The following is an 11,460-nucleotide window of genomic DNA, read 5'->3' on the forward strand; positions in this document are numbered from 1 at the left end:
TCTCCCCGGCTCTGTGTTCAACGATGTCACTTTTTTAGCTGAGTAAGCCATAGTGGGAACTTGAACACCATGAAAATCTAAAAATGCTACGAAACAGCGTTCGATTTATGGTTTTACAGTTGTCTAGACTTGAGCGATGAAGAAAATGTTAATAGTGCAGATTAAACATGAAAGTATATCACGTCTTTAGTTGTTCCCTTGTGAGTGGCCAACAGATATGCATCAAGGAAACATTCTTCCAGGATTCAAAAACCACTCTCTGATCCCGTGAAGAAATCACATCCTCGACAAGGAAGTGAGGTTCCAACGAATGTCTTCCTTCTTTCATCTTATTCCTTAACAAAAATGAAAATATCCACCAGTGCTCATGTTGGAATTACACTCCTTCGTCAACTGCAAATGTCAGTGAAATGTTTTTCAGGAGTCAATTAGCTATATGGAATTTATGACGAAGCGTATTGCAGATTTTATAATTATTTTCAAATCATATGCTACACCTTTATATCAGTGAGATTTATAATCAGCGTAGGTGTGTATAAACATGAATACATTTTCTTCAGAGAGCTGGTGGTTAAATAGTTATCAGCACGTGGCTATCCAATAGCATAACTACATGTAAGGAAAGGGGGTAATTTTAATGACTTAAAGGATGATAATTAAATAGAAGTATATGAATATGTGCGCATCTTTGCATATATGTCACTTAACTTTGGTTTAATGGAGGCGGATCACAAAACAGTAAAAGAAAACTGTTGCTAGAAAAATGACACAGTATGAGCTATTTCTACCTGCCCTACTCTTTCATTGAGGCCGCCAAGAACAAAGCTCTCATCAGAGGACAGGCAAAGCAGGCAAGAGCCCACTCTTAATATTTCATGCCTCTGGGTAGTGTTTTATAGTTTCCAAAAGGACTTTTGCACAACCTGTATCATGGGAGCCTCATAAGGGCTTTGTGAAAAAAAGCAAGACAGAGAGTATTCTCACCTAACAGATGAGTGTATCAGGGCTCCAAAGGCTTATGTAGTTCACCTACTGTCACGTGACTGTGGGTGACTACGGTGAGACTAAAACACAGGTCTTCTGATGCCCAGCCTTGTGTTTCTCAAGGGAGGATCAAAATACCCACTTTGGATTAGCTCTTCTGCAAAGCTACATCACTCTTGAACGTGAGTTTAAATGAGGAGGCAGTGGGAAAAGAAGGCACTTGGGAATCTGAAAATCCTGCTGTCAACTCAGCCACACTTCCTGACTGTATTTCCTTGGGCAAGGAACCTAGATGTCAAGAGTCCAGGTTTGTATCTCTAGGCCCACATACAGCCCCTGCTCCCCAGGTAGGCAGCCACCTGGCCAGAGACTCAAACTCAGCAGACAGATAGCTGCAGAGTCCAGGTCCAAAGCTCCGTTCCCTGGTTTTCACGCATTCTATTTTTTAGAATCACGGAAACTTTTTTTTATTTTTTCAAGCAAAATCCTATCCGAAATAGCAAAGTATAATTCAGACCAAAAGGCACCTTTCTGTGGGGATAGTGGGAGGGGGATGGCTATATTTATGGTTATAACAGCTGTCTGCTCACGGGGACCCTTAGAGCATCAAAAAAGAACCCTAGTCTCGTTGAAGAGCTTTTAAAAAAAAAAAAATCCACATTAACAATTAATGAGGGCAGTGTTTGTGTCTGTGTGTGCCTCTCTGTGTGTCTGTGTATGTGTGTGCTGTGTGCATGTGTATCGGCGGGGGCAGAGGATTCCATACTCTTCCCTGTAGGTCTCCTGAAGCTTAGCTAGATACCTTGAAATCTGCTGCCACTGTCAACAAAAGGCCAAAATGAAAAAGTGAGGGCCTCTCAGTAGAACTAGGTAGAAAAAAGCGAAAAAGTAAAACTCCAGTCACACATCATACTATAGAAGAGCACAGCAGGTGAATCTATAATCATAATGATGACTAAGGGTGCTTGTGAAGTGCCCGGCACTGCTCTGAACACTTCAAATGTCTTATCATTTTAAATGTTTGACAGCATCCCTTCGAGACAAGTGCTCTCGTCGTCCCGGCTTTGCAGATGGAGACATTCATGCTTTGAGCAGCTAACATTCTCAAGCTTTCACTGCTTATAAGCAGTGGAACTGAGATCAGGGCTGGCTTCCCGGGCATGCAACCTGTGCAGTCGCCCAGGGGGACTCCAAGGGCCCCTGCTTGGGGTTTAATGCTCTGCAGATGCTGTCTTAAAATCCTTAATAATTTTATCTTTGAATCTGTGTTCTGTAAGTCAAGTCGGATGGAGCATTTCCTGGCGGCTTGGGGCCTCTGCTCTCGTGTGGTCTAGCCTCCTGCTGCCTGTTGGCCACCTGGGATGGGTTCTCGGCCACCTGCTTCCCACCTCTGATGCTCCACGATCTCCTTGTCTTCCTCTTTACCAGCCCTGCTCCTGACCACTGCCCACCACGTGGGGCGCGCCTGGGTCCTGCAGACAAGGAAAAGTACCCGTATGGCACAAGCGCTCAGAGGGGCAGAGGCAGGTACACAAGGAAAGCTGAGCCGTTCCCATCTAGGGGGAAGGAGGGGGTCTTCTTGGACTCCCCCGATCCAGAGTCTACTCATGTCCTGGAGAGGAGGTTGCGTGTCCACGGTGGGTCTGGGCTGTGGGCCTGTGACTTCCCTGCCCCCGGCCAAGGCCTTGCATTTTCATTTCGCAGTTGGCCCCATGCACTATGCAGCTGGCCCTGCTAAGATTCAAACCCAAGAGATGGAGCTATTGATCACTGTGCAGATATCTCCCTCTTCTATCCGTGAGGGTCAGCATCTGTTTCTTATTCCCTCAGCTGTTCAACTGGCATTAATAGCCGCCTCTTTGCCAGCGCCCTTGTATGGAAAAAGGGGAACGTGTGGGACTGGCAACCAAAGGGCCCTGCCTGGGTTTGCCCTCTGCTCATCCCATAGGATGAGGGACTTTCCATTCTCCTGCAGCAATCGATGCCCACATGTATCCTCTGAAGGTTCCATTGACCATTATTTCAAGACCACTAACAAGGATAAAGTTTCCCCCAGAGGATAAAGGGCAAGGTTCCCCGAGCTTATGAAATAGCCTATAATGTTAAGAGTTACTCCAGTGAAAGAAAAAGCATAGGCAAGGAGTCAGCAGCAGTCCTTAGAGGTACCCCCTCCCCCCTCCACCAGCACCCCGGCTTCCTAGAATCATGAGAGATGTGCTAATCTTCCCTTGGGATGACCAACATTTAAATTCGCAAAGGGTAGGACCTCTGCCTGTCTGGCTTGCTGCTGGCACGGGACAGGGCCTTGCAGATTGGAGGTGCTTCCTCAGTATCCAGGGAATCAATCCTGCTGGTGGATCTAATCCAGGTGCAAAGATCCTATGGATTAACTCTGTCGCTGGCATGTGTATCCCCTTAGCACTAGATTTTTGGAATTAGGACTGAGGAGGAAAATCCCCATCCTCTCCCGGCCCATACTTTCTTCCCCTTGTATCAGTCTCTGCAGTACCCAATAGCCAGCAGGCCGGGGCCCCTAGGATCCCTAACAAGGCCAAACAGGTGTGAGAGATTAGCTCCCTGGACGGAGCCTCTGTCCAACAAAACAATGTCAAATTTCCCCCCTAATAAAGTCCAGAGCTGTAAGCAATTCCCCTTGTTATTAAGCAGGAAAGAAAACACAGCCCGGCTCCTTCCCAATTAGCTCAGAGGACCCTCCGATGAGCCGAATCTAAACCAGAGACCTGCCATGATCTGGCTTCCAGTGCAGACAGGGCCTGCCTTCCCCAGCGAATGGAAACTCACTGGCCCAGGTTCCCAGCCATCTTGGCACGAGGGTGCAGACAGCCCCCCAAGCCCCCACCCCAATATCGTGGGCTGTCTCTGCCTCTGATTCAAACCATCTTTGCAGCTCCCTGCCAGATCCCTTACTTTGATTTTCCATATGGAGGTTCGGTCTCTTTTGCCAGGTTAGTGTTTATAGGGGATGGGCTTTTTGACAGTTTCGCTGTCAGTGAGAGAGGGGATGGGACCCCTCCCCTGAACATGAATCACTTTCTTGTCCTCCAAAAAAGGGGAAAAGATCAACATCCTGGAGCAGTAACAACAAAGTAGAAACCCCAGACGTATCTAGCAACGGGGATGTCTCATCTTTCCTTCTCTTCCTCCATCCCCCGCTGCAAACTAATAGGTCGTGGAGTGGAAGACAGACAGCCTCCAAAGTGCTTCCAAAGGTGGTCCACAGCTCTGTTCCTTCGTGTTTACACATGGGGTTAGAGAAACTCAAGCCACTAAGGTCATCCGATCCTTTCCCCAACCCCATCTGAGACAGTGGCTGGAGGGAAGCTCTTTCCATCTTGAGCATCGTAACTGAATAGGGGAGGTTTAAACAGGTTTCATAATAAGCCTTGAGTTAAGAGTATGATTGCCAGGCACTGTCCTAAGGCTTTAAAGCATTGCTTCATTTCATTCTCACAAGAACCTTACGAATGTCCCTCATTTTAAGGTAACCGAGTGTTTAAAAAGTTGTTTGTCCAAAGCACATGTCTAGCCACTGGTAGAACTAGCAAATGAACCAGAGTCCAAATCCAGAACTGCTGTCAGCTTGAGTGCTATTTGCCGAATATTCCTAATCCCTCCTCAGCTCCCCCTTCTGGGCACCAGGTGGGGTTACATTTCCTGAGCTCTGAGATCAGATGGGGCCTCATGACCAGTCCTGGCCAATGAGTTGTGAAAATAGATAATGTGGATCACTTCCAGGCTGAGCCCATGTGCACCTCCGCAGAATGCACTGTATCCTCTGCCACCCTCCCTGGCAATGTTCCAGAAGGTTCTGTCAGCCTGGGTCCCACAATAAGGGTACAAAGACAAGGGAGCGGCTTCTGGTGATAGATACGTAGTATGAAGAAGAAATAAACGTTAATTGTTTTAATCCATTAAGGTTTGGGGATTATTACTATGAAAGCAAGGAAGGTGGTTAGTTTTGGAGGGGGAGAGGGAACAGGATGTGGGAAGGGATTTCTGGGGTGCCTGTCTAAGCTCCATTTCCTAACTTGAGTGCTGGTTAGAAGGATGTTAGCTTTATAATAATATAAATATTTGTTTCATGTGGGTCTCTGTATCAGTGTTTTTATTTTACACTACGAGGTTAAAAGATGTCTGAGGGTTGTTTGTTACCACATCCTAACAGCCCTGACTGATACAATGCAGCCAGCCCTGACTGAATCACCATGGTGAATCACTGTGGTCCCTATTATAAAGTGCTTTCTCATGTCTCAGTGGTCCCCCTTCTGCTTGATGTCAAGAAATTTCTATCTTATGAAATGAGAACTGAAACCTTTGTTGTTGTTCTTTTGTTTTTTCCGGTAAGTCAACGTTTTTCAATGAAAAGGACAAAGTTAGAAACATAAAATTAAACATGGAATGGATTAGCTGGGGCCGAAAGCCTTTAAAGTTCTCATCCATAATTTCCTTAGGGATTATGGCTGCATTCCAAAAGGCAAGACATGATCGGCTCTGAAATAGAGAACGCGAAATGTGGACATCACCCGAAGCTTCTCTCTGGCTCCGCTTTTCTCTGCTCTAGCGCCCTCAACATGGCTTCTGTGGTTACTTTAATCTCTAGAGCATGATATTCTCAGTAAATGTACACATACAGGGAGGCAAATGAAATAGCTTCATGGGACATTTAGGCAGGAGGGTTCACCCAACGGAGAGGAAGGTCCATTTGGTCTGTCCCTGTTGGCAAATGCCTGGGAGATATTCAGAGGACTCTTCTCACTCACCTAGAGCTACACCAGGGTACAAGGGCAGAGGGAAACGTTAATGCCTTTCCCCTGCCATGACCCTAGCTCAAGAAGTGAAGGCAGGCTCTTGCAACATCTCGGAACTTGGAAGGCAGGGAGTCACTACACATTGTGCCAAAGCAACTCCCCACACCCCAACCCATGTAGCATAGAGAAGCAGGATGCGTTCTTCTGGAAGGTCACTGTGGTGTTCTGTAAGCCACCCCCTTCTATGCATTGCTCCCCACCCCTCCCTGCTGGAATTTAAAGCCATCACTGCATGGGCAAATGACAAGAACTACCAGCTTAGAAAAATAAAGACTCCTTTTAAATTGTGTCTTCGTTTTGTTTCATTTATTTAGCCACTTATCTACTAATGTGCGAGAGCACTCTGCGGGGTCAGCTGTAGTTTAGAACTCTTGCCCACTTGAAAGCCAATCCCCAAACCAAACCTCAGATTCTTCCCACCCACCTGCAGGCAGACTGCTGGGTTTTCGCTCCAGATTCAACCCTTCGAGGGCCCTCTGTCAGCACTGGGAGGCTGTTGACCGACAACTGCTTCCCAAGCTCGGCTTTTGCTGATCTAACCTCATTAAGCCAATGCAAGAAGTCAATGAGACTGATTCATCCCTTACAATAAAACCAGGCTATTACTCCCTGGGGCAACCTGGCACATGATCTGGTCCCTTCTGTAAGAGGTAGCAAACCAGCAACATGATAAACCGCCTGCTACATGGGGAGAGAAGAATTGCCAATCTGTGGTTGTCACACCGTAAATGAATTTTCATTACAGTCTGGGGCAACGCTAAACTTCAAGGTCCTGTAATTATAATCCATTGATTTTTTATTGTCACCTGCTAAAAGCAAACGCATAGAACATGATTACTTTAACACCAAGGTCCAGTTGGGTGTGAGCCCTCCCGCTGTAAATTACAGGTGGCAGCAGATAGATGCATGAGGTAAGGCAGTTATGCCCTCCCTCCCTCCCCCATACCCGGAAACGTGCCTGAGAGAAACCCCCACCAGGGATGAATCATTCACAAAGGGATCAAAACTGGCCACTTTTGCCAGGCACAGGAGTCTGAACTTTCTCTCTCATCGCACTTCTCTCTTTCTACCTATTATGTTAGGTATTTGCAAGATATTACAACATACAGGTAAAAAGTGCAGACCCAGTAGGCAAAATTGTTGTGTTTGAGTGCTGACTCCCTCTTATTCTTAGTTGTATGACCTTGAGCAACTGTGCTTCAGTTTCCTGCTCTGCTAAATGGGAATGGTAGTAGGAGTTACCACCTACCTCACAGTGTTATTATGAGAACCAAGTAAGTTAATTCATGCCAAGCAATTAGAAGGATACCCTAAACAAATACCATATGCTAACACATATATATGGAATCTAAAAAAAAAAAAAAAATTCTGAAGAACCTAGGGGCAGGACAGGAATAAAGACGCAGATGTAGAGAATGGACTTGAGCGCACGGGGAGGGGGAAGGGTAAGCTGGGACGAAGTGAGAGAGTGGCATGGACATATACACACTAACAAATGTAAAATAGGTAGCTAGTGGGAAGCAGCCACTTAACACAGGGAGATCAGCTCGGTGCTTTGTGACCACCTAGAGGAGTGGGATAGGGAGGGTGAGAGGGAGATGCAAGAGGGAGGACATATGGGGATATATGTATACGTATAGCTGATTCACTTTGTTATAAAGCAGAAAGTAACACACCATTGTAAAGCAATTATACGCCAATAAAGATGTTTAAAAAAAAAAAAAGAAGGATACCTGCACAGAGAAAGCATTCAATGCATGTCACATATTATTATTACCACACAAATGAAAGGGTGGCCGTCATTCTTTGCCTTTTAGACTATAAGTTATTTGTTAGTAGAACCCTTGTTTTAGACATCTTTTTATATATTTAGATAGTCTGAACTGGATAAAGGCAAATCGTGGACTTTAGCCATCATTACACCCCATGGACCCAGCGATGGGTCTGGTACATAGTGTTTAATTACAATGCGTATGAAGCCTGGCACGTTATAAGTATCACAAATTCTTACTGAGCAGACAAATGAATGTTCAAAAATGACTTTTATTCACTTTTCCTTTAAGTGGTCATGTGCTCTGTTCCATAGATTGTGTTGATGAACAAGCAGAGACTTAGGGAGGAGTGTTCTCCCTGATCAGGAGGCAGGGAAGAACAAGATGTGGAATTGAGAACAGAAGAAATTTCCTGTTCACGTAAAGAGAGTCTATATCCCCCCACACCCCGCTCCAGTTATGTATCTTTTGTTGCATGTTTTTGACTCTGGGGACCACAATTAAGAGGGGCCTCAGCAAACCACTGTGTTTTAAGGGAGGTGATGAGGATGTTGAAGATTCTGGAACACACGCGGTATGTGGTGCCTTAGAAGAGGAGGCTCCTGGAGAAGCAGGAGAACGATGCTCAGGGTGCTGCGGAATCGGGAACCATGTTCTCTGTCACCTTCCAGATGCAACGGTTGCTATGTTCTGTGATCCTGCTTCCAAACATTTTTTTAATTGAAGTATAAGTTGATTCACAACGTTGTGTTAGTTTCAGGTGTAGAGCAAAGCGATTCAGTTATGTATTGTATATTATACTCTTTTTATATATATATTATAATATATATATTCTTTCTCAGATTCTTTTCCAATGTAGATTATTACAAGATATCGAATATAGTTCCCTGTGCCTCCACATAGTTCTTGAACTCAACACTGCCTGGGCCCCAGATCCCAGCTGCTCTTGGTTGTCATACTGCTCATGCCGGTACATTCCTCACTTTTACAGCTCCTCCCCTCAGCAGCCTGAGGTTCAGACCTCTCGGCACGGCACTCAGGGTCCACATCAGCCTCACTCCAGCCCACCTTTCCAGAGTTATCCATTCCTTCGCACCCCTGCTCTGTTTCAGGCATGCTCTGCAGTGGATGATTCTGGTTTGGGGAAGGGCAATTATGTTTTCCTTCCTCCCCAGTGGATTCTTCTGCCACTTTTTCAGGTTAATGAAATCTGACCCAATCTCTCAAGGCTCATTTCTGAGGTCACATCACCTGCAAAGTCTTCTCCCACCTTCCCTAGCAGAACTAAGTACGCTTCCACCTGTGTCCCCCCAGGAACTTTGTGCATTGTACCCTGTAACCATGTCCATCGCTCCACTCTGAACCCCTTAAAGACAAATCCTGGGATTTACCCAGCTTGACATCCCATGAGCCTAGCAGCATGCCTGGCACATGATAGGTACTGAACAAGTAGGGAATAAATAAAAATTGGAGGTAATTTCCCATTTACTGAGAGAGAGATGTTTTAATTATGAGAATAAGCCCCCAAATAAGCTATGCTAGGTGGGTACAGAGACCTATGATTCCCATACAAGGATGCTATAGAAGAGATTTCCATATGAAGGAGAAGGTTGAACCAGAGGGCCTTTAGGAAATTTATCAATTTAGACTTGAGAATCAAGGACACTATGGAATTTGCAACTTCAGCTCCAGACCTTCAGCCACTTCACTGGAAAGAGACATACAGAAGTCTTGGTCCTGGGACTTTGCTATCCCACAGGAGCTTCTCTAGGAAATGGACGCTTTTCACCTGTGGGAAATGAAATAAATACGAAAGGTTTAAACTCTAGAGCAAAACAGAAGGATTGTCCAGCCATGCTTATAACCTGGAGTGTCTAAGACCTTTCTCCAAAGAGATCCAAAGCAATGAGTTTGCTTCTTATGTATATATATTTTTAAATGCCTTTATACCCTGTGTTCTCATAACCGAAAGAGGTAGAAAACAGGAGGGGGGCAACACATGGCCTTCCAGATGTGTCAGAGTTGTGATAAGTCATGTTTAAACTTTACCCAAAGTGAAATAAAGTGTCAACAGAAACTGGTGCCCAAACTCTCTGATCAGATCAGGCAAACAACCAATAGAAAAAAATCAATCAAATGTGAAAGGCGGCTTAAAGGGGTGAGAACGCTTAACTCTGTGATTCCCATAGGAGCCAGGTCTGTTTCACATGTTTTCTGCCAGCTGCTGCCTCTCCTCGTAGCCATGAAATAGCCAGAAGTACACCAGAGGCTGTTGTTCTGTGAGCTGACTTGGTCACGAGCAGAGTAAGAACTCGGCAGCACCGGCTGAGGATGCAAGAAGGATGCTGGGAACTGTGGGCTCAAGACAGTTGGAGCAAATCAGCCCCAGGGCCAAGGCTTTGGGAAGGGAGGTGACCAAAACTCCAAAGAGGAATAGAAAACGTGACCTCGATCTGGAATACAGTACAGACTCAAGGAGATTGGTTCTTGTGGGTGGGACAGAGGAACAAAAGTTTCTAAGTTGATGTGACAGAATGACAGCAGTGTGTTTCCATGTGGTCCATCCAGTTGGAAACAGACTGCATTTCCCCAGGGGTAAGGGATCAGCAGGGACCAGACAGGGTCTCCAGGCCCCAGAGAAGTGGACTAATGTTTAGGACAGGGTTTCCATTGCAAGGAGGAAAGTAAAGTGTTAAGCCAGGAATTGGGGGAGCAAAGGTCCAATAAATATGGTGACATAAAATGGGTTTGGTGAACGGGAAGGTGTTTGGGTGACACCGCCCACAATGAACCTGATTCCAGACCCCCAGAGCAGGTGGGACTCCTGCTGTACACCCAGTCTCATGAAGATTGGCTCAGGAAGCTCTGGTGGTTTGGGTTTGATAAAGCTAGAAGTGGGCAAGGATTTGACATGGCGGCCGGCTCACAAGCTTCCCCACTCAGATGACTGACACCCTCCCCCCGCCCTCTAATATTTTAACTTTTTATTTTATGTTGGAGTATAGTTGATTAACAGTGTTGTGTTCGTTTCAGGTGTACAACTAAGTGATTTAGTTGTAGACATGTATCCATTCTTTTTCAAATGCGCTAAGACTGCAACAGAGGATAGGAAGCTGCACAAACCAATCAAAATCTGGTTCAAATGACAGCACTCAAGGTAGAAGAGAAATCGGTACGAACTCTCTGGAAAGTAACCTGGTGACCCATACTGAGATCTTAAAAGATGTGTATTTGCTTTAACTAAGTAGCCACAATTCTAAGGTCTTATTCTCAGGGGGAAAATGCGCTAGCGACAGCAGGAGAAAAGTAGGTGAAACGAGAGAGTTGGAAAGGACAACAGTTTGAATGTTTATCACTATTATATTAGAAACTTTACGTGGATCATCTCATTTCATCCTCACAAAATCTACAGGATTAGGGCAACAATGCTCACTGTAGCCTTGTTTATAATCGTGAAAAATTGAAAACAGCCTTCTTGTATAACTGCTGAGAGTAACATTATGCTGTGGCCACGTAATGCTTTACCACCAGACCCTTAAAACTGTTTATAAAAAATTCTGTACTGACAGGAGACAATGCTCAGAGCATAATGTTAACAGAAGTATACAGAACTGCATATGCAATAGGATTACCAAAGCACTTCTATTTTCCATGTTTTTATGTGTGTGTGTGTATATGATATAGTTACATATTCATGTATCCACGTGTATATCTGAAAGTCAACAGTGTTACAAGTGGGTGATGGGATCATCAGTTGTATTTACTTGCTTCTTCACATTTCCAATGTTTCCTCCAGTTTTTACAATGAGCATAATTACTTTAATTATAAGATAGTCAAAATATTTCATGGAAATAGCTTATTTATCATACGTTTT

This window comes from Leucopleurus acutus, assembly GCF_964270905.1.
Source record: "Leucopleurus acutus genome assembly, chromosome: 19".
Classification (NCBI taxonomy): domain Eukaryota; kingdom Metazoa; phylum Chordata; class Mammalia; order Artiodactyla; family Delphinidae; genus Leucopleurus; species Leucopleurus acutus.